We start from the raw sequence: 23,024 nt of genomic DNA on the forward strand, positions 1-23,024 counted from the left end.
ATCATGTTCAGATTATATCATTGCTCAGTATGCTTTGTTCAGTTATATGTTGTTTCAGCTTTACTCCATCCTGCATGCTCAGTACCTTTCAAGTACTGACGCATACGTGCGCTACATCTTCTCGTGATGTAGGTTCAGGTTCTCAGCATCCAGATCACGCTTAGATCGGTTCTCGATCTCCAGTTCAGCAGAATCAGTTGGTGAGTCCTCATTCTCCGAGGACAATAGTCATGAGTTTCATTTCAGTATTTAGTCCTTTAGTTTCAGTTTTGCTAGATCTAGTTGGGGCATGTCCCAACATTTCTAGTCAGTTTAGAGGCTTATTTCAGACATAGTTAGATTCAGCTTAGTATTTGAGTTTGATATTTCTTTTGTATTAAACTCTCAGATTTCATATATTCAGTTACAGTATATGGGTATTCCCATTTTTTTTCCAGATTTATTTATGAATTAGCTTCCGCATCAGTTTATTTTCTTTAGTATGCTCATGATCATGCCAGCAGGGTTAGCTTGGGATCACTTGTGGTCCTAGGTCCCGTGTCCGCGTCTCGGGGGTAGCTCGGGGCGTGACATAAATATTTTCAATTGGTATGATTAATGAAGGATCGCCCATGCATTTCTTCAACATGGAGATGCGAAACACCAGATGAACCGCGACTAACTCTTGTGGTAGCTCCAACTCATAAGCTACATTGTCAATCCTCTTGGATATTCGATAAGGTCCAATATACTGGGGACTAAGTTTCCCCTTCTTACCAAACCTCGAAACACCCTTCATGGGTGTGAAACTTTAAGATATACCCAATCATCTACTTTTAACTCTAACGCCCTTCTCCTAACATCAGTGTAGGACTTCTGACGACTCTGCGCCGTTTTCAACCTCTCTTGAATCACTTTTACCTTTTCTATAGCTTAATGAACTAGATCTGGTCCTATCAACCCTGTTTCACCAACTTCAAACCATCCAATAGGAGATTTGCATCTTCTCCCATAAAGAGCTTCATATGGAACCATCTGGATGCTAGAGTGGTAACTATTATTATATGCAAATTCAATAAGGGGTAGGTGATCATCCCAATTACCTTTGAAATCAATCACACAGGCCCTCAACATTTCCTCTCAGGTCTGAATAGTGTGCTCTGCTTGACCATTTGTCTGAGGATGAAAGGCAGTACTTAAGTTCACCTTTAAACCCAAGCCTTTCTGGAATGACTTCCAAAACTGTGCAGTAAATTAAGCACCCCTATCTGATATAATCGAGACAGAGACTCCATGAAGTCTTACCACCTCCTGAATATATAACATGGCATAATCCTCTGTTGAATGGGTGGTCTTTACCAGCAAAAAGTGGGCGGATTTTGTCATTCTGTTGACAATTACCCAAATAGAATCATGTTGCCTGCGAGACCTTGGTAAACCTGTGATAAAGTCCATATTAATCATTTCCCACTTCCATTCCGAAAGTTCTATATTCTGAGCCAAGCCACCAGGCCTTTGGTGCTCTACTTTAACTTGTTGGCAATTTGGGCACTTAGCAACAAATTCTGCAATACCCTTCTTCATACTATTCCACCAATACATGACCTCTTTCAAATCACGATACATCTGCTAATTACACACAATTACATGTTGATCAAGTAATTACATGACCAGCTAAATAAGACAGACAATGTAATGACACCCAATTACACCAAATTCAATTACCAGAGTGACTTTTCAAACATGCCCCAAGTGTCTTAAGATTTTGTATTTCGGGTGATGTGATTCAAATATAATTTGACAAAGGATAAATATACCTCTCGAATTTCACAAAACATGATAGAATACTTTTGAATTATTATATGCACACACTTTCAATATATAATTACATATTATGTCTTAGTTTGAAGCCGGATACAATGTATTCGTCATATATAGAAATTGTATTTAAGATATAATCTTGCTTAAAATTGCATCACTCTCCACTCTCGTTCTTTTATTCCTCTCCCTTTCTGGATATGTGTTTTACAATTGTAATTTTAAGTATTATGCATGTATATGATGATATATAGGTATGTGTGTATATCTGTGTTTTATACTTATTAGTTATTTCATAGCATACTTATCAATTTTATTAGATACTTCCTATGTCCCCAGCTATTTGTCAATTTTTCTTGACACGCATTAAGAAAATAATAATTGATAGTGAGTTTATTATTTTACCCGATTAATTGATAAAATTACAAAATCAATTTACTCATTAAAGAGGTTCTAACTTCTATCTTTTTCAAAAACATTAATTCTCTAAATAAATTGAAGGTATAATAGATAATAAATATTGCCTTTAATTTGTGAAAAATGACAAGTAAAAAGGGACAAGTAAAAAGCCAAAATTAAACAAGTAAAAACAAACCAGTGAAAAATCAAAATTGGACAATTACAACATAGGGCAAGTCATATTCTTATTTGGTTGGAGAATTTCAATTATCATGTATCATTTATATTTTTATTTTTACTATATAAGAGAAGAGTGAATAAACACACTCCTCTCCGTCAGCACCTGTGCTTACTTGAAAATACACTGAATTTAAGGATTATTTTTGTCATTCTATGCTTCACCTTACACTTCATCCCTTATCTTTCCTCCATCAATCCTAATGCCACCGCCCACCGCCCAAGACCTCCATCTCCAAGTGTTTTGCTCTGTCCTGTTCTCATGTTCTCAAATTTGTACTATGATGGAGTTTACACCTCCGTTCTATCTCAGGTGAGCATCCATCAATCTTGATGCCATCTGCAAAGTATGTCGACAGCCAAACACCTCCATCTCCGACCGTCTGTTCTCCCCTCCTTTTCTCTTGTTCTTAGCTTTGCAATTTAGTGAAGTTTAGGATCTCAGGTGAGCATACTTTTTAGTGGTGTTTTCTAGAAATCTCTCCCCAAAATTTTATTGTGTCTTCTAGCTTTTTTTATTTTGATTCCCTAATTCTACTTTGCAATTATGTTGTAATTCCTTTGTGCCTGACACCAAATTGGGTATGTTTCGTATTTAATTATTTTACCCTTTCTATCTGTTTCTTTATTTTATTTTTATTCATGTTAGTGTAGTCAAGGGTAGCTCCCTTTTGTGTTTGAGAAGATTTGATGACAAAGTTTGGATTTTTCTTGTTGAGAATGAATTGAAAAAACTTTCAATTATATTTGGGTTTGTAGCTTTCCTTCTTGTTGTTGGGTTAAGTGATGGTATGTACTTGAACAATTTTCCGGTTGAGCTATCTATCTTTTTGGGTTGAGTTAGACCCACGTGGTAAATTCTTGAACATATTAATACAAGCTTTGTAGTTTGGCTATGTAGGATTAATAAACATTCTAATTTCTTATTTTCAACCGGTAAAGGTCTGATTTTGGATATACTTTACTTTTTTCCTGTAGTTATAGGGACAAAAGGTTGTTCCTTTTTGGTTTGACTAGAAATAATTACAAAATTCACCACAATAATATTTATATTACGATCCTGAATGTTTTTCTTCAAACCTCCAGCTCATAGTTTTCTTGATATTTATAGTCCCTTGAAAATAATCTAAAATATATATTGCCCGGACTCTTCGAAAGTGCGGGCACACCCATCTCAGATCCTTAAAAATAGGTTACTTTTCGCGAATCCGCCATGCACATAAATTATGTTTTTCCAATCAGCAATTGTTGTTTAACTTGCAAAATCATAGAATCAGCCTCTCTTATACTTTTTGTTAAAATTGGGATCCTTACTTAGGAGGCAGGGCAATTAGTATTGATTTTGAAGGAGTGATTGAAGAATCAAACAGACTTTACTTTTCAGACTTTTGAAAGAGAAACATAAACATTTGGTTCCACAGAGAACTTGATAGTATCAAGATAACCCATACTTTGGGAATCTATGGACAACAACATAAATATTTTAATGACTCATGTTGTGCTCTTCATAGTAAATGTAGTACTACGCACTTTAGCTTTCCAGATTTATTGGTGTGCTTTCTTTGATAATGAAGCCTTAGCCCCTGCATGCTAAATTTGAATCGACTTGTTAGTTGGGTAAGTTGATCTGAGACACATATTCTGAAGGCTCTCTTTAGTTTTTTATTAAATGCCTTTCATTTTCCGTTTATTTATTTACTATCTATTTATGCATCAATTTCAGGTAGCTGTTTTTATCCTTGAGGAACTGATTTCGTTCATTCGTTTGTTGCTAAATGGAAATAGTGCAGCTCCTATTCGACAGACCAAATAATAGAATGCAAGCAAAGGTTCAAGATGCAGCTATGTTGAAAAGACAATTATCTCGCTTGCCCTTTTGCAATTTTTGATGATTTCTTTGTGCAGTTTTCTCCCTGATTTCATGCTGTATGTTTTAAGCTTGCCCAAGTGTATCGATAGTAGTATTTCAGATACAAATTTGAGACTTTTGATTTGATATATCCGTAGTGAATTATCTACAATTGTGTGTCTACTTCCCTTCATGTGTTTTCCTTTTTCTTTTGACCTGATTAACGAGGAAACAAGCCTCGCTATGCATTTTCCTTTTTCCGTCTAAAAATGCAAAAAATCTTGAGTGAGCTACTTCCCTTTGAATGATCAATCACTTAAACTCTTAATAATTAGGGAATACCTTGAAACCCATAGCAATTTACTTATCTATATATTGTTCCATTTGATCATTTAGTCCCCGACTTCACCTCGATGTGAGTTATTGGAGACAACAGTTATACACTGTTCGCGCCACCATTAAAAATCTCACTCAGTCACCACTTCCTTTTTCTTCATCAATTTATGTTTCAAAATATACACCCTACAACTTCTTCCATGACCATGTTGTTGCTTTTTATTCAAATAAATATTATGAATATTTTGATCGATTCTCCTTATAGCTCTGTTTTTTTCTCTCGTGCAAATCAACCGAGACATGCTCAACTCGCTCAACACTAAGGACGGCATATTGTAACATTCTTCTGTACAGAACTATAATGCTGAATTCTTTATTGCGAAGCATGACTTCTCTCCTTTTAATGTGGTCGCTTGGCATAACAATTATCCCTTATAAGACGAGTATTTCTCTATATTCTGAACCTATCCTCCGACAATCCATGAGCTCTTCATGATTCCGCATCTTACACCACTTCTTTCCACCGAACAGCATTGTAATATTCTTTTATTTTCTAGCGCAAATATGGTAAAAAGATGGCCTTTATCACTCTTCAAGCTGCCTTACCCTCTTAGTTGCAAAGGTACATATTTGCACCACAGACGCTTATGTTGGGCCCAGGCAATGCCTAGACTGCCTTTACTAGTATACTTAGTTGGCGTTTGGCCATAGATTTCCAAATATTTTTGGCAAATATTATTTGGGTAAAATTTCACGATATGTTTGGCCATAATATTTGGGAAACATATTTCACTCTTTTAGAAAAAATATGATTTATACCCATGAGTTTTAAAATTATCAAAACTAATCATAAATTTGTATTACAAGTTAATTGGATCTTCGTTGCAACAAATAACAAGTAGTGTCCTTGACACTGGAGCAATGTGGTAGTTTGAAGTGAGTGCAACAAGCATCATTCCATGCATCGTGAAGTAGACAAAGCACATGACTTTATTACTCTGAGCCGATTGTTCATCATTTTCATTAACAATCATATCATTACTTTCATATTCACTGAATATTTCATCACTACTTTGGTATTCACGTAAAAAATTATGTAATACAACGCAAACAACTACTATAGAGGGTGTTTTTGTAAAAGTTAAAAGTTTAGGGTAAGATTTCAATTTTAAAAAAATCTCAAATAATGAGATTTGGCCCAAATACTAGAAAAAACTAATATTTGGGAATTTGGGATATTTGCCAAAAATATTTGCCAAATAATGGCAAATTGTATGGACAAATACTATTTGCCATTTTTTTTCCAAATATTACTTGAGAAAGCTATGGCCAAACAGGTTATTAGAAGAAAGAGAATTGTATCAGTAAGCATCAATTGTATTTTTTCCAATAAAATTATTTTGAGAACTGTCAAATTTGAAAAAGTAATCAAGACCTAAAAATTTGTTCGACAATTCATAGTTACTAAATACACATATTATATATGTATCTCCTCTAAAGGCTTAAGTCATATGTGGCTTTTAAAGTTGTCCGCATTTTTTACTTAAACATCTCAATTTAGTCTGATACCTCTTAAACACCTTATATGTTCAATAATGATTCTTACTGGACACAAAATACTGACATGACAAAAAAAAGTGTATTTCACACTCCTTAAGCGCGTAAAACAAGTGAAAATAATTTTTTTTCTTTCCAACTAAGACACCTAAATTAATAAATAATGTACAAATAATAAGTATTTTTTTAGAAAACGTCTTTTCCCCGTCTTCCCTCACTGCAATTACTCCATCTCTTTACACACAACCCGCCCCCTGCACCTCTCTCTTTCTCTCTCTCATCCTCTCCAATTCTTCTCGTGTTTTTTCCTTCTTTTTTCTATGCAAATCTAATTAAAGACTCAAATATTTCGGTGAAATTTCATTGTTTTTGATGAAAGTAATACTTTGGCGAATCAATTAGTTATTTTTTCCGTAAAAGTCCATTTTTCTTATAATTATGATAAATAATTACTAGTGAAAAGAAAATGAAGATAATGTGTGGAAGGTTTTGATGCTATTAGAATGAAAAGTGAATGATGGGTTAGCTTAGATGGACAATAATGGTATATTACCGACGCCGGTGAAAGGGATAAGATTCAATGAAGAAGAATAAAGGGGGTGGAGGCTATGGTTGACTGGTGTTGAGGCGCAGCGGCTAGGAATGACAATGGGGTGGGGCGGGTGCAAAGCGGAGCAAGTAATAGTGTGTGGGGCAGTGCGGGTTAGTATTTTTGCGGGGATGGGTGGGTACAAATATTTTAAAAGAAAAATATTTGGGGCGGGGCGGGTATGGGTTAGGGTTTCTTTTTCTTTTGAACTTAAACTAAATTAAAATTGAGCTTACATTGATACGACGAACGCAATGGGGTGAAGCAAAGACATTTCTTTTTCTTATTTGTTGAGTTTTACTGTTTTTGGTTGATTAAGTTGAGTATTTGAGCTTGACAGCTAGTGTATAATCCAAATTGATTGATTATTTGAATTTTTGAAGCAGTGAGTGTTGAAACTGTTTCAATCCGCGAATTTGTATGACTTTTAATGGCTAATTCTTGTATGAGTTTATCTAGAATTGGTCATTTTTGTTCGTGTCTTGTACAATATGTTGTTACTCGATTTTGATTCTGTAAAATTTATGTAAATCTACTACATATATTTTGATCGGAATTGATTTTGTATGTTTTGTTTCTTTTTGCTGATTTTCTTATAGTACTAGTAATAATTTGTTTATCTCTTCTTAACGTCTTCTTTTGTTGATTTTCTTATAGTAAACTGATGGAGTCTCAAGACGAACAAAATCCAACTTGTTCATCCTTTAATATTGTCCCTATTGAGAATGAGAGTCAAATGCCTTTACAAACAAATGAAGCTACTAATGAAGTTATTGAAATCGAGCAAAGAAGATTTACTTCTAAACCTTGGCAACATTTTAAACCAGTGAAGATTGATGGTGTCCGTTTAGTGTTTGTAGATATTGTAATGCTCGTATCAAATCGACTAGAGATTGTGGGACAACATCTATGTTAGAACATTTCCGTAGATGTCCCAAAAAGTCAACTAACTTGATAACTGAGGGTGGTTCGGAAGTGAATGATGGCAGCCAACAACAATACTTTGATCAAGACGTTTCAAGAAGAGAACTTGCTCATGCCATCATTTTGCATGAATATCCACTGTCCATAGTTGATCACATGGGATTCAGAAAGTTTGTTGCTAGTCTCCAGCCTTTGTTCAAAATGGTGTCAAGAAACACAATCAAGAATGATATCTTGAAGAATTTTGACAATCTGAAATCTAAAACGTCTAAGTTACTGGAAACACTCCCATGTAGAATTGCAATAACAACTGACATGTGGACTTCAGACAACAACAAAAAATGGTGCATGACTATTACAACACATTTTATTGACGACTCATGAAGGCTTCAAAGTCATATTTTAAGATTTGTTTATGTTTATACTTTGTGTGGCGCGTTGCTCAATTGTTTGTTAGAGTGAAATCTTGAAAGAAGAATATCAACGATTACAATTGATAATTGTAGCACTATCAATGCTATGATGAAGACCTTGTTAGATGAGAAACTTTGCAAAAAAGATTTATTGTTGATGGGGCGGGTTTTTCATGTGCGTTGTGTTGCACATATCTTAAATTTAATTGTGCAAGAAGGGCTAAAGGTGATAGGAGATAATATTAAAAGCGTGCATGACAGTGTCTTATATTGGATAGGGTCATCAGGAAGAATTGAAAGATTTGAAGAATTTACACGCTTGCTACATGTTTCCTATACCAAAAAGTTAGAGTATGATTGTCCAACTCGTTGGAACTCAACATTTCTAAAGTTGAGAACTGCAATTGAATACAAAGAGGTATTTCAGAAGTTGAGTCTAACGGAAGCCAATTATCGTTATTTTCCAATTGAAGAGCAATGGAGTGAAGCAGAGGATGTTTATGGTAAGTTGAAGCTCGTTTATCATATTACTGAACAATTTTCAGGAATTCAGTATCCTACTTCAAGTCAATATTTTTCTAAAGTTTGTGAAGTTAAACTCGAATTAGAAGAATGGCTAAAAAGTTTCAATCCTTTGATTAAAAATATGGCAGAAGCAATGTTATTAAAGTTTCTAAATTATTGAAATGATATGCATATATTCATGGGAGTAGCTGCGATTTTTGATCCGAGATATAAAATGAAGTTAGTTGAGTTCTATCTTCCACTAATTTATGGTGAAGAAGCTTTAAGTAAAATTCAAGAAGTTTGTACTCACCGTAATGATTTATTTAAAGAGTACAGGAGTAGAATATTTTCTCCACATGAGTTAGTTGAAGCATCTAGTTCAAATGAAGCCATTGGCCTTTCGGAAAGTGATCGACTATCAAGCTTTGATAGATTTGTTGCTTCTAGTAGTGCTAATGCAAAGACAAAATCAGAGTTGGATATGTATTTAGAAGAAAGTTTGTTGCCTCGAACTCCATCATTTGACAATTTAAGTTGGTGGAAGACAAACGGATTGAAATTTCCTACTTTACAAAAAATGGCTCGTGACCTCTTAGCCATTCCAGTGTCTACTGTTGCTCCTGAATCGGCATTTAGCACTAGTGGAAGGTTGATTAGTCCACACCGCAGTAGACTCCATCCTACTACTTTGGAAGCTTTGATGTGTGCTCGCACTTGGTTATGGAACGAAATAAATGGTATCTAACTTTTCAATGACTTGTTATTTTAACAATTTTTTCAGTTCTTAATACTTTAACCACATACTTTTCTTCTTAGGTTTGACTTCAAGCATTGATAGAGTTTCATGTTCGACCTTGCTTGATGAAGAAGAAGAGCCGGACTCAAGTTGTAGACCATTTGGAATGCCATGATATAGTTTATAGAAGAGACTGTTGATTTTAATCTTTTGTTTTTAAGAGTTGGTGTTGCTTTAAGTTGTAGGTTGTTGCTTTAATATATAAAGATTGTTACTTTAGGTTTGTTGTTTGGAATCCTTATTGTTGTAACAGGGCATGGAGAGTTTTATTGATTTTTTTGAATGTGATTAGAAGTGCCCTGAAGAGTCTTTTGATTTTGTTGAATGTGATTAATAGTCTTTTGTTGTTGTAACATCCAAGAATGTGATTAGCGATCTCTTGTAATTGGAATCTCAATTCTTGAAGTTAAAAAATTATTGGATTTCATATGTGGAGTTAGATGGAAATATATGTTCAGAATCAATTTTGGTGTTTCAACTTGTCTTTGCATATAGTTTGTGCAGATTTTATTTTTTAACAAGTATAACAATGTGAGTTAAAAGATATTAGTGTTTTTAATGAGTTTTAGTCAATTTGGTGAATGAATAGTGAGTGGAAACTTCTCAAAAGGCCAGAATCAAGATAATATAATATTAACATTTGAAAGATACCATACCACCTTTGAAATCCGCATCATAGCTATTTAAATAACACACTGCCTTCAACAAAAGAATTAAGCATTGTCAGTTGGGGCGGGAAGGGGCGGGTTCATGTGGAGCGGGGCGGGGGCAAGAAAAAATAATCGTACTATGCGGGGCGGGGTAAATACTTTGCGGGTTTAACCCCCACCCGCCCTGCCCCTCCAATTTGCCATCCCTAGCAGCGGCCACTGTAAAGAGAATGGAAAAGAAGAAAAAGCATGGAGGCGATGGTTTACTGGTAAACGTAAATCAGTGGTCGGCAGAGAAGAAGAAGGTGGGTGGCCGGTAGGATGGGGTGGGTTAACTCAAAAATAAATTTTTGTTTTCTTAAAATTGCTTTTTTATTATTTAAATAGATTTTTTTAAAAAAAATTAACCCAATCACCACGTATCATTGCGTCTTTGGTCCATTTTCTATGTATGTGTGTTTGAAATGCACACATATTTTTCTTTAAGGTTTAAGTGTTCTAGCTAAAATCTAGATTGAAATGTCTAAGTGAAATATACGGATAACTTTAATAAACCGCATATAACTTAAGCCCTCCTTTTAAGTGTCACTCCTCTCATAGTTACAGAGATGCACATATTGTGTCATAGATACACATACAACTCAAATTCAACTATGCCAAAATGTAACAAAATTGAATATCAACAAATCTATCTCAATAATAACATGCAAGTTCAAGTCCATAAAATTTGGAATCAAGTGATGTAAAAAAAAAAAAAAAGAGCAGAAGATCATAGAATATTCAAAACTAGATTCATGAATCAACTTCAATTTTTTCCTCGATCCATAAAAAAATAAAATAGATGATTCGATTAAAGAGAAAAGAGCGAGATAAAAGTGTCATTCTCTGAGCTTTCTCAATCTAAAAAGCTGAAAAAGAAAAGAATTGTGAAAAGTCTAGGAAGAGAAAATTAAGAAATAAAAAGTGACAGAGGGAGAGTGGTGACCGGTGAAAGAAAGAATATGAGGAAAAAGAAAATCTTCATTGATTTTGTAATTTTGTAAAATTATTATTAGGTTGAATAGATGAATAAGTTATGTCATTAGACCATCTCCAACTCAACACCAAATTTTATCCCAAATCTATTTTTGGTGTAAAATTTAGTGTTTTTGAGCTCCAACCCATACCAATTTTTACACCAAATTTACTGTGTGAATAGTGTTACATCAAATTTGGTGTAACACTATTCATCACACCAATTTACTTTTTGAATATTTTAATACTATTTCATTACACAAACTTTTAATTAAACATTATATAAATTGTATGTTTTAATTAAATCTCTTGTATATTTAATTATTTTTTATTTAATATTTTTATAATATTAATTTTAGATATAAAATTTAGCGTTTTTATAAATTAATTTTTCTATATATGACCTTTAAAAAAAATTAAATTTATGTTAATTCTACTATAAAGTATAATTGGATATAACTATAATTAACCTTCACAAAAATTAAAAATGCAAACATATAATTTTTTAAATAAAAATACAATGTACTTAAAAATAATCGAAAATAATAAATATTAAACAAAGTAGTAATTGACATTCACCATGAATTATATATGGTGAATGTTTTAGAAGGAATTTGTTTTATGAAATAGAAAATATAAATGAAATAAGAAATAATATAATAATAATGAAGAGAGAGAAATATATATTTTTTTTGGTGTAAAATTTGATGCATGGATTAGAGTTGATTACACAAAAAAATAGTGCTGACACCAAATTTGATGTAAAATTTAGTGTTTGAGTTGGAGATGCCCTTACACCCTCTTGTTCGTGTAATGATGGTTTAGTTTGTATTCATCATAATTCATAATTACTAAATTCTAGAATAGTATTACAAAAGACACGATGACATTGCATAACACTAATTATAATTGGGCCTAGTCCCCAATTTTATATTATTTTCTGAAATTAGTATATTGTTTAAATATAAAAAATATATACATTTGATGTTATAAAATAGGATATACTACAATTAAATTTATATTGCATTTGATTGAATGAGGGTGCTTGGATGGCTTAAAAGTTGGTCAAACCTACTCAGGTTTTGACTGCTGGAAGTGTTTGACAAATATAAAAAATAATTTAAAATAAGTTAAAAATGACTTAAAATAAGTTGAGAAGTGTTTGGAAAGGTGAAAAATGACTTAAAATAAGTTAAAAATAACTTAAAATAAGTCAAAAATCAAAAGTAGGTGTCCCTTACTTTTTATTTTTGACTTAAAAACTGTTTTTTTTAAGCTAATTCAAACGAGTTTTATATCTTTCATCAGATAAATAAACTTAATGATGATATCCACCTTATTGGCTTATTCCATTAACCAAAGTAGCCCTTATTTATTTATATTACTAGACACGGGCCCAACAAAATATTATTAATCACAGATGATTGCTTGAAGGAATTATTAAGCTATTCAGGAACACAATTGAGAATACAATTTTAACATATCAGACAATAATATGACATGTTTGATTTTCGGTAATGCTATAATACTTCCATATGGTCATTAATTGACCACTAAGTAATGAGGAATAAATGCATGTAACTCTCACGTCCTCTATTCCATCTTCATGGCAGAATGGCTAAACTAAGTTTTAACAAATTAATATACAAAATATTAATATTAAAATGCTAATAAACCAACAATCCCCCACTCATTTTAATATTAGATAAGAGAGTCCATCAGTTGAAGGAAGACTACTATGCATAATGAAGGTGTGCTCTCATTGAACCTCCGCTTAGTGAAACAGTAACTTTTACTCCAGAGTCGTAGTGGTCTCAGACTTGAACTATGACTGCTTGAGGGAAATAAAATATCACTGTCCACACATAATAATCAAGGTGTTGACATAAGCTTTAAAGCTAGCACGTTATGGCCATGTGTTATCCCGGTTTCATGAGTGCTTTTGAGAATAAGCCAAATTCTCATAGGAAGCGACCTACTTCCACACATCACATAGGTGAAATCTGTCGAGAGTGCTCCTGTAAGCTTAACACTCCACCCATACGGGCTACAGATATTCATTAAGAGTTTTATCAACTCAACCCTCACAAACTACAAGAAATAATGCACCCACATCATAGGAAGGGAAATAAAAAGATAGTGCATTTTTCACAACAAGTCATCATATGATTAGTCTTTCCCTTTGAACCTGGTTATAGGATCTCTAGTCCCCAGGTTGGGTTTCCTCATATATGACTCAAGGATTTGTAGGCTTCAATCCCATCCCCTTCGATGTACTCCAGACCTTTTCTCACGTTAAGGCCTTAGTAAGAGGATCTGCAAGATTATCACAAGATTTGACATAATCAACATTAATGGTACCATTTGTCAAATACGATCTTACATTACTATGTTTCCTCCTTATAGGTCTGGATTTACCGTTGTAATAACGGTTTTGAACTCTACCAATTGCAGCAATGCTATCACAATGAATTAAAATAGGAGGAATTGGTTTTTCAAAATAAGGTATTTGAAATAATAAATCTCTTAACCAATTCGCTTCCTCACTAGTTGAAGCTAAAGCAATTAGTTCAGCCTCCATGGTAGAGTTAGCAATTATAGTTTGCTTTTTTGATCTCCAACAAATAGCACCACCACCTAAAGTAAATACATAATCAGTGGTAGAACAGGAATCCCCTGATAAAGTGTTCCAATCTGCATCACAAAAGCCTTCAAGTACAACAGGATATTTTTTATAGAACAAACCACAATTTTGTTCCAATTAAATATCTCATAATTCTTGTTATAGCATGCCAATGTTCATTACCTGGCTTGCTTGTAAACCTGCCAAGCACTCCTACTGCATATGCAATATCAGGCCTAGTGCAATCAGTCACATACCTCAAACTTCCGATTATGCTAGCATATTCTTTTGATTTATTACATCATGTTCACTTTCAACAGGAAATAAATGAACACTTGAATCAAAAGGAGTTGCAACATGCTTGCAATCAAGAAAGTTATATTTTTTCAAAATTTTCTCAACATAATGTGACTGGTCAAGGAAAATTCCATCACATGTTCTTGTTATTTTTATTCCAAGAATAACATTTGCCTCACCAAGATCTTTCACATCAAAATGACTTCTAAGAATATTTTTAGCTTCATCAATTACATTCATGTTAGAGCCAAAGATCAATAAATCATCAACATATAGGCAAATAATCACATGTGAATTATTCCAAGACTTATGATATATGCACTTATCACACTCATTTGTTTTAAAACCATTTTCAATCATGCAAGAATCAAACTTTTCATGCCATTGCTTAGGTGCCTATTTCAAGCCATATAGGGATTTAGTAAGTTTACATACTTTGCTTTCTTGGCCTGCTTCAACAAAAGACTCGGGTTGATCCATATAAATTTCCTCATTTAGGTCTCCATTTAAAAAAGCAGTTTTTACATCCATTTGATGAATTTGCAAATCAAAAATTGCAGCCATAGCAATTAAAAGTTTTATGGATGTAATTCTTGTTACCGGTGAAAAAGTATCAAAAAATTCTAGGCCTTCTAGTTGTTTAAAACCTTTTGCAACTAGCCTAGCCTTGTATTTATCAATAGATCCATCCGGTTTCAATTTTTTTCTTAAGACCCATTTGCAACCAATAGTTTTACAACCCGGTGGTAAATCAACTAACTTCCAAGTTTTATTAGAAATTAGTGATTCCATTTCATCATTTACAGCCTCTTTCCAAAATATAGAATCATGTGAAGATAATGCTTCTTTCAAAGTGAGAGGGTCATCTCCAACATTAAACACATAAAAATCAGGACCAAAATCTTTTTCTACTCTAGCTCTTTTACTTCTTCTTAACTCAAAATCATCAACTTCTTTATTTTTCAAAGTAGAAGTAGAAGAACTAGGTAGTGACAAAATATTTTGTTCAATCCTTTGACCCCCACTATTTTTAGAATCAAAAGGAAATTTATTCTCATGAAAAATAGCATCACCCGATTCTATCACAATATTATCTTCAAGATTAAAAAATCTATAGGCTGTACTATTTGAAGCATAACCAAGAAAAGCACAAGTAGTAACTTTCTTACCCAACTTTGTAATCTTGGGATTCATTAGCCTCACAAAGGCTAGACAACCCCAAACTCTTAGATATCCCAAACTTGGCTTACAACCTTTCCACAATTCAAAATGTGTCAATTTAGACTTTTTTTTAGGCACACGATTCAACACATAACAAGCAGTTAAAATAGCTTCACCCCAAAAATTTAAAGGTGCATGTGACTCAATAAGCATAGCATTAGTCCATTCAACCAAAGTTCTATTTTTCCTTTCCGCTACTCCATTAGATGAAGGAGAATAAGGAGGAGTAGTTTCATGAATTATTCCCAATGATCTAACAAAAGAATTAAACTCATTTGACTCATATTCACAGCCTCTATCACTTCTAATTCTTTTTATTTTTCTTCCAAACTGATTTTCAACCTCATGGAGATAAGTTTTGAAATTTTCAAAAGCATCACATTTATTTTTCATCAAGTAAACATATGTAAACTTAGAAAAATCATCAATGAAAGTGATAAAATATCTATTACCTCCACGAGTTAAAATTCCACCAAGTTCACAAATATCAGTATGAACTAATTCTAACAAATCAGTTTTTCTTTCAACTTGAAAATGAGGCCTTTTAGTGATCTTGGCTTTACTACAAGCCTCACACTTTTCAAAATTCTTTTTAATCATTGGGATTAATCCTAAACTACTCATGATTCCAACATAACGGTCATTAATATGACACAAACGAGCATGCTAAAAATTGGTAGAAGAAAGCATGTAAACAGAAGTAGAAGCTTTATTCATTTCAATATTCAGTTTGAACATCCCATCACATGCATACTCCTTTTCCACAAAAATACCCTTCTTCACTATTACATATTGATTAGACTCAATAATCTGTTTAAAGCCTGCTTTATTAAGAAGAAAACTAGACATCAAATTTTTCCTCATAGAAGGAGTATAAAGTACATCTTTTAAAGTTAATACCCTTCCAGAAGTAAAACACAATTCGACATCTCCCGTTCCAAGTACTTGAGTTGTGTGAGAATCACCAAGCATGATGGTTTTGGGCTCCTTAAAATGAGTATATTTTTTAAACCAGTCTTTGTCATAACAGACATGACGGTTTGCACCAGAATCAGCCCACCATCCATCAACACTCTCAACAATGTTTATGTTGGTAATCACCGCCACAAAAGGTTCTTCGATAACATTTGCCTGAGGGTTAGGACCACGTTTCCGGAATCTGCAAAATCGAGCAATATGCCCACTCTTGCCACAAACAAAGCACGGTTCTTTGTCTTGAACTTGTTGATTTTGTGCTTGGTTATTTTCACCATTATTTTTCTTGGGAGGTCTACCATTATTTTTCTTGAACTTTTTCTTCTTAGGCTTCAAAGAAGTATTTTTGTGAGTTTCAGGAGTAACATTATTTGAAGTAATTAAATTTACCTTCGTTGTGACGTTGTTCTCTTCTGTTTGTAAAAGTGCATCTTGGCCTCTTGCCTCTTCTTCCATGCGGATTTTCATTATCAAGGTTTCAAGGGAGGTTTTCTTTTGTTTGTGGCGCATAGTTTTTTGAAATTCCTTCCAAGAAGGTGGAAGTTTATCTACTATGCCACAAACAATAAGGTTATCTCCAATTTTAACCTCCTCGGACCTAAGCTCTCCAACAATCATTATAAAGTCTTGAGCTTGGTCTACCACTGATTTGTTGTCCACCATTTGGAAACGAAAAAATCTACTAGCCACATATTTTTTCGCTCCAGCCTCTTCGGTATCATACATACCCTGCAACGCTCTCCAAATTTTCTTTGCACTAGAGTAAGTTCTATCATAATAATCATAAAAATTATCAGATAGACAATTAAGAATATAATACCAACACTTATAGGAATCACGATCGTACTTTTCCACTTTCTCTAGATGAGAAATAGTTTCATCATCATTCATAGAGGTGATGTCTACTTTATTAGGATTCTTCTCAGTTAACACATAAGAAACGTTGAGAAGACTCAAGTAGAAAAGTACTTTACCCTTCCATCTCTTAAAATGGTTACCATTGAATCGAAATGGCTTGTTAAGGTCTCCCATCTTGACATCCGCAGTTTTTTCAATTGTAGCCATGTTGAATCTCCTTAAAATTGATAGTGAAAAACTTACAAGATAGCAAAAAATACAAGATTACAACTGAAAATAAAAATGAAGAAATAAATCTCTTCAGGCTGAGGCGCGGATATCTCGCTCTCTTTAAGGAGATTCAAGCCCACTGCAACAAATGTTTTTCACCGGTCCAGCAGTAGTCCTTCTTGACTTGTCCCCTCCAGGTTACAACAGCCTATTCACAATATATAACTCAACAACCCTGGACAAGAGTTGAGTTAAAAGCTCCACAAAAAGAACACCTTCCTTCAACTAATAAGAACTCTCTTTTTTGACTAACTCTTTCACTCTATATTTTTCTTGTGTATAGTGTCTCTCAAACCAAATGAAGACTATCACTATTTGTAATTGAGGAAGTCTTCCTACCAATTGATAGGAAGATAATGGATAGTAAATAGTAAAGATATATGGCCTTATGAGTTACATAGGTTACAAGGTATAATGGAGGAATAAAAGAATGAAATAAAGGAGAGGATAACAAATGCACCAAGTGTTACACTTTGACTATTCTAATGTTCACTGCAACGTTTATCAAAAAGCAGCAAAGTCCATAATACATATGGTCATTAATTGACCACTAAGTAATGAGGAACAAATGCATGTAACTCCCACGTCCTCTATTCCATCTTCATGGCAGAATGGCTAAACTAAGTTTTAACAAATTAATATACAAAATATTAATATTAAAATGCTAATAAACCAACAGAGACTAACCTAATCTCTTAGAAGTTTTTTCTTGCTCAAAGAATTTTAATGTATTTGAGCTTTAGGGTTTAATTTGCAAGTTTGATGAAGTGATTATCTAATGAGTAATCTTGATACTTGTACTACTACTAATTAATCCAATTTGGTTCGACATTCCTCTCTGTATGCTCACAGAACGCTACTTTTTAATTATTTTCACATATTAGTACGTCTATTTTATGTGTCAATTAGTGAATATTTATATACAAAATATTAGGATAAAATTATGCATAATTATAAATTCTATATACTATTGTTATTCTAATTAATAAATTTCAATTATCTAAAATTATAATATAGCAGAAGAGGATGTTTTTCCAACACAATAAATTATTTCCGAAGCGTAAGGAGTTTATCGACTTTTTCATTTTATTTTATATGATATTTTTTAATTTTTCTAAAATTTATTATTTATATTTAATCATAATTGATTTTAAAGATCATATTTATCAATTATGAACATCTTGAAAACAAAAAACCAGTACAACTATCTCCGATCCATCTTTATTTCATTCTATATTCGGAGTAAAATAAAGGATGCTTTCTTCATTCATTCTCTATTTCACTCTTTATTCATCATTTGTAGAGATGATTGAAGAATTACTATTCGTACTCTCTATTTTACTTTTTGATTATTTTATTATTATTTTTATTATATAATATTTGTAATTAACATATCATAAATCATATAAGACCATTTATTAAGTTTTTAATATTCGTAACTTTTTTAGTGTAATATAACACTTCAAAAAAATTATTATTTAATATATACATTGTCAATCTGAATTATACATTTTCAATCTGAATTAATAATACTTCATTTAAAAAAAAATAATTTAGAACCAATTCCAAACTCATCAATGGACATTTCACAAATAAAATGGCTAAAGTGTTTTATTAGAAAAATAAATAAGGCAAAAGTTGAGGGAACACTGACTGACATAACTCCACAAGTGTAGTTCAATGGGTCCCAATCACATTTAATGATATTTCAGTGGAGGGCATCAATCGTAATTTAACAGAAAATGATGGATCTTTTATGGACCTGTTAATGTGGTCTAAAGAATAAAGCAGAAAATACAATTCCTTTTAAGCAAATTGATCTAGGAAAATACTATTATACCCTTAAACTTTCTTCTAATGTCACCAAACTGATATGTTGAAACTCTCTTCTTAGAGAAAAGGCCCAAAATAGTCCTTCATGTTCGGGGTTAAGACTCAAAATCATTCTTGAATTTTCACATGGAACATTAATAGTCCCCCATGTTTGTAATATTGGTGCACTTTTAGTCCTCCTCCAAAATTTTGCCTATTTTTTAGCATTAATTTTATCTATAATTTATGTATGGAATGCTCAATCGTCATTTTTATATATTTAGTAGAAATAATAACTCCATGTGAGAAGAAAAATATCTTATTTTTTTTAGTAAAAATCGTATGGCAGGTGAAGTCGAGATGTTCATCACGACGATTTCACGTGCAATAGTACAAATTTTTATTCTCTTGCAACGTCATATGTTAAGATGTTCTTAGTTTAGTTGTAGTAATATTTCTACTGAACACAACAATGTGTTCTTCTTCTCATCTTCTCTCACATAGAATTATTATTTCTACTAAACATATAAAAAGACGATTGGACATTCTTTACATAAAATTGTGGAAAAAATTAATGTTAAATAATAGGCAAAAGTTTAGGGGAGAACCAAAAGTGCACCAATATTACAAACATGAGAGACTATTAGTGCTTCATGTGAAAATTCAAGAATGACTTTGAGTCTTAACGCAAAAATGAGAGACTATTTTGGGCCTTCTCTCCACTTCTAATATATAGAAGAAAAAAAAAAAAAAAAGAGGACACTTGGCTTCAATCATTGATAATTGCTGGACCAATGTTTTACTGCAGCTGATCCAGACCCGCAAAGTTGACTCATCATCTCTTATGCGTTTACTCATTGTTGTTAGTGGTTCCAAATTGCCATAAGATCTCACATTTTCACTGATAGCCAGTCCAGAGTCCGACGGCTTCCCAATTTCTATCTGTCAAAAAATGGAAATATGATGTTAGCCTGAATTTTCTACCGGAAGACTTCAACGAAAACTTCGTTACCGATCTTTACAAACGTCTGGAATACATAGGAATCAAGACATTCAAACACGATGACAGATCTGCAAGAGGAGCACCAATTTCGACAGAAATCTCAGAAGCTATCGAGGAATCAAGGATTGCCATTACCATCTTTTCCAGGGAGTATGCTGCATCGAGACGATGCTTGGAAGAAATCACTAAGATCATGGAGTGCGTTGACAGCCACGGACAGGAATTCTTCCCGTTCTTCTATCGTACAGAACCATCAGCAGTATCACGCATCTTTGATTTGGACAAACACGGTGCATATCTCACGGGTGATTTGGGGATGTTGCTGATTGGTTCTGATTGGGAGGAGGTGCAGAGTTGGAAGGACGCTCTCTCTAAAGCATTCGACATTACGGGATTGAAAAAGGATTATTATTCTTTCAAAGTTACCCATTGGTGAGTAGTAAGTAACTCAAAAGAACTAGCTGAGTCTCATTCAATTTTTTTAATATTTTCTATTTCTCTGCTTCGTACTCCCTCTGTCCACTTTTATTAGTCATGTTGTGTTTTTTGAAAATCAATTTAATTAATTTTCAAAATGAAATTAGATTATATTAATTCAATATTTTAAATAAAAAATTTAGATATTTAAAAACTATATCAAAAGTACTATAAATTACAGTCTTTTGCATATCACTATGATGAAAAAATACATCGTAAAATGTTCATCAAAATTGTTATAGTTTAACTCTAAAAAGGAAAACTATGACAATTAAAAGCGGACAGAGCTAATAGATTTCTTGACAAAACATTAAGAATAGGTTCGACAGCCTCTGAGTGGTGGCTTAAGACAAAGAAAGTAGTAATGTAGTAATTGGGAATTCATTTGAGTGGTGTTTGAATTGAGTTATTTTTAGTGATTTTTTTTAGAAGTGTTTTGGTAAATACAAAAATAGAGAAAATGACCAAAATAGTCTTTCATGGATGAGCAATATTTTATTTTGGTCCTTAATGTATTTCACTTGTTTGAAATAATTCTTAATGTGTAATAAATGTGTTTATTTTTGTTCTTAATATATTCACTTAATTGAAGTGGTCCTTAATGTATGACAAAAACTGTTTATTTTGATCCTTTACCCTAAATCTAATAGATTTATTTTTTTAAAAAAGTGTTAAATTTTACTATATACTCTATGTGGCTAACAAAATCTAACATTGTTGTATTTTTTGTCAGTTTCAAAGAAAGAACTCCATAAAATCTAACACTATTTTCTCTAGTTTCTTCAACAAAATTTACTATTTTTTTTTCTTTTCTAAAATATTATTCTACTGACGTAATACTCATTTATGTTTTAAGCAAGAGAAAATAATAAATTTTGATAGAGAAAGTAAAGAAAATAGTGTTAGATTTCATGAGATTTTTCTTTGAAGCTAAAAAAGAAGACAACAATGGTGAATTTGTTAGCCACTTGGGGTCCATAATTAAATTTAACATTTTATTTGATAAATCTGTTAAGTTTAAAATAAAGGACCAAACTAAACATCTTTTATTAGACATTAAGGATCATGTCAATCAAGTGAAATATATTAAGGATCAAAATAAACACTTTTATTATATATTAAAGACCATTTTCAAACAAGTGAAATGCATTAAAGACCAAGATAAAGTATTACCCGTACATCAAAGACCATTTTGATCATTTTCTCATACAAAAAGTGTTTTTAAGCATTTTTTTTTAAAGCTGAAAATGGATTAAAAAATAAAAATAATAATAATCAACAAAATCAAAAGTCAAAAGTTGGGGTTCCCTAGTTATGACTTTTGACTGACTTATAAGCTACTTAAAAAAAATTAATTCAACACCCCTAATTTCTTTGGATAATAAATAACTCATGATTTAACCAAGTGCAAACTTTATATCAAGGAAAACTTACAACAAAAAAATTATTTCTATATTAAAAAATATTTATCATTTATACTAATATTTTTTTCTTACTTAAACACTTATAATACAGTTTTAATACATATTGCAGAAAATAATTTATAAAACACATATAATACAAGTTTATTGATGGATGATACATTTATTACATATTTTAATACATTTATTATATATTATATTAATTGCTTACCAAACAAAGTATAATATATTTTAAAACACTTATAATACATCAATATTATATGCATAATTCACTTTTAATACATAATGCAAATTCAACATAATATTGCTATGTGTTGTTATAAATGGTAATAAATAAAATATATCAGTTATTTATTAAAAAGTACTCAACCAAATAATTTTTCCTATACAAAGTATCTAATTTTATGGAAAGTTTATGAGTTTATTTGGGCCTAAATCCACTTACGACAACCTTAGAACCATGGTAGATGATTCGTTTACTAGGATCTTATTTGTTTGCATTTAATGTAGGTCTGAATCTGGATGATAGTTACTTGTTGTATTGTATTGCTAGTTTAAAGACAATGTTTGTTTTGATTGTTAGTTAAATTCTGTTGTATCGTATTGTTTAAATTCATTGTTAGATAACAACGAAAAGATCCATTTTATGTAACGATCGATTTGGTGTGCTTGCATAGTTACCTTAATATTTTATTTTCATTTTGTCTTTATTTATTATTTAAGGGATAAGACACAAATACCCCCTAGACTATGATCGAAATTCCAGAGACACACCTAAATTTAACTAGAGCTCTATTACCCCTTAAACTAATTTAAAATGAATTAAATAAACCATAAATGCTGACGTGACATAAAGAGTGTGCACAGTGCACACTCTCTTGAAGACAAGTGATGAGTGAACAAATTGGACAAATGTCATTTTTTAATTGGTAACTTTATAATTAGTTAGTACACATATTTATTGATATTCAAACTTACATATGTGTACTAACTATATAT

The 23,024-nt window shown here is 32.3% G+C and overlaps 2 protein-coding genes and 3 long non-coding RNA genes across 7 annotated transcripts in view; 3 read left to right on the forward strand and 2 right to left on the reverse strand.

Annotated features, from left to right (window-relative positions):
* The window catches only part of LOC125872635 (TMV resistance protein N-like), a 363,550-nt gene that overhangs the window by 312,523 nt on the left and 28,003 nt on the right, over positions 1–23,024 (forward strand). The gene's annotated exons all lie outside the window — the stretch shown is intronic.
* The window catches only part of LOC125872634 (TMV resistance protein N-like), a 360,886-nt gene that overhangs the window by 285,417 nt on the left and 52,445 nt on the right, over positions 1–23,024 (forward strand). The window lies entirely within an intron of this gene.
* LOC125872687 (uncharacterized) overlaps positions 1–23,024 on the reverse strand; it is a 150,830-nt gene that overhangs the window by 84,828 nt on the left and 42,978 nt on the right. The window lies entirely within an intron of this gene.
* LOC125872686 (uncharacterized) overlaps positions 1–23,024 on the reverse strand; it is an 88,783-nt gene that overhangs the window by 48,145 nt on the left and 17,614 nt on the right. The window lies entirely within an intron of this gene.
* LOC125872685 (uncharacterized) lies at positions 2,603–4,454 on the forward strand. The gene is made up of 2 exons (XR_007447150.1): positions 2,603–2,878; positions 4,219–4,454. It is a non-coding gene; the product is annotated as an uncharacterized LOC125872685 (long non-coding RNA).

The sequence above is a fragment of the Solanum stenotomum genome, chromosome 8, assembly GCF_019186545.1.
Source record: "Solanum stenotomum isolate F172 chromosome 8, ASM1918654v1, whole genome shotgun sequence".
Classification (NCBI taxonomy): Eukaryota; Viridiplantae; Streptophyta; class Magnoliopsida; order Solanales; family Solanaceae; genus Solanum; species Solanum stenotomum.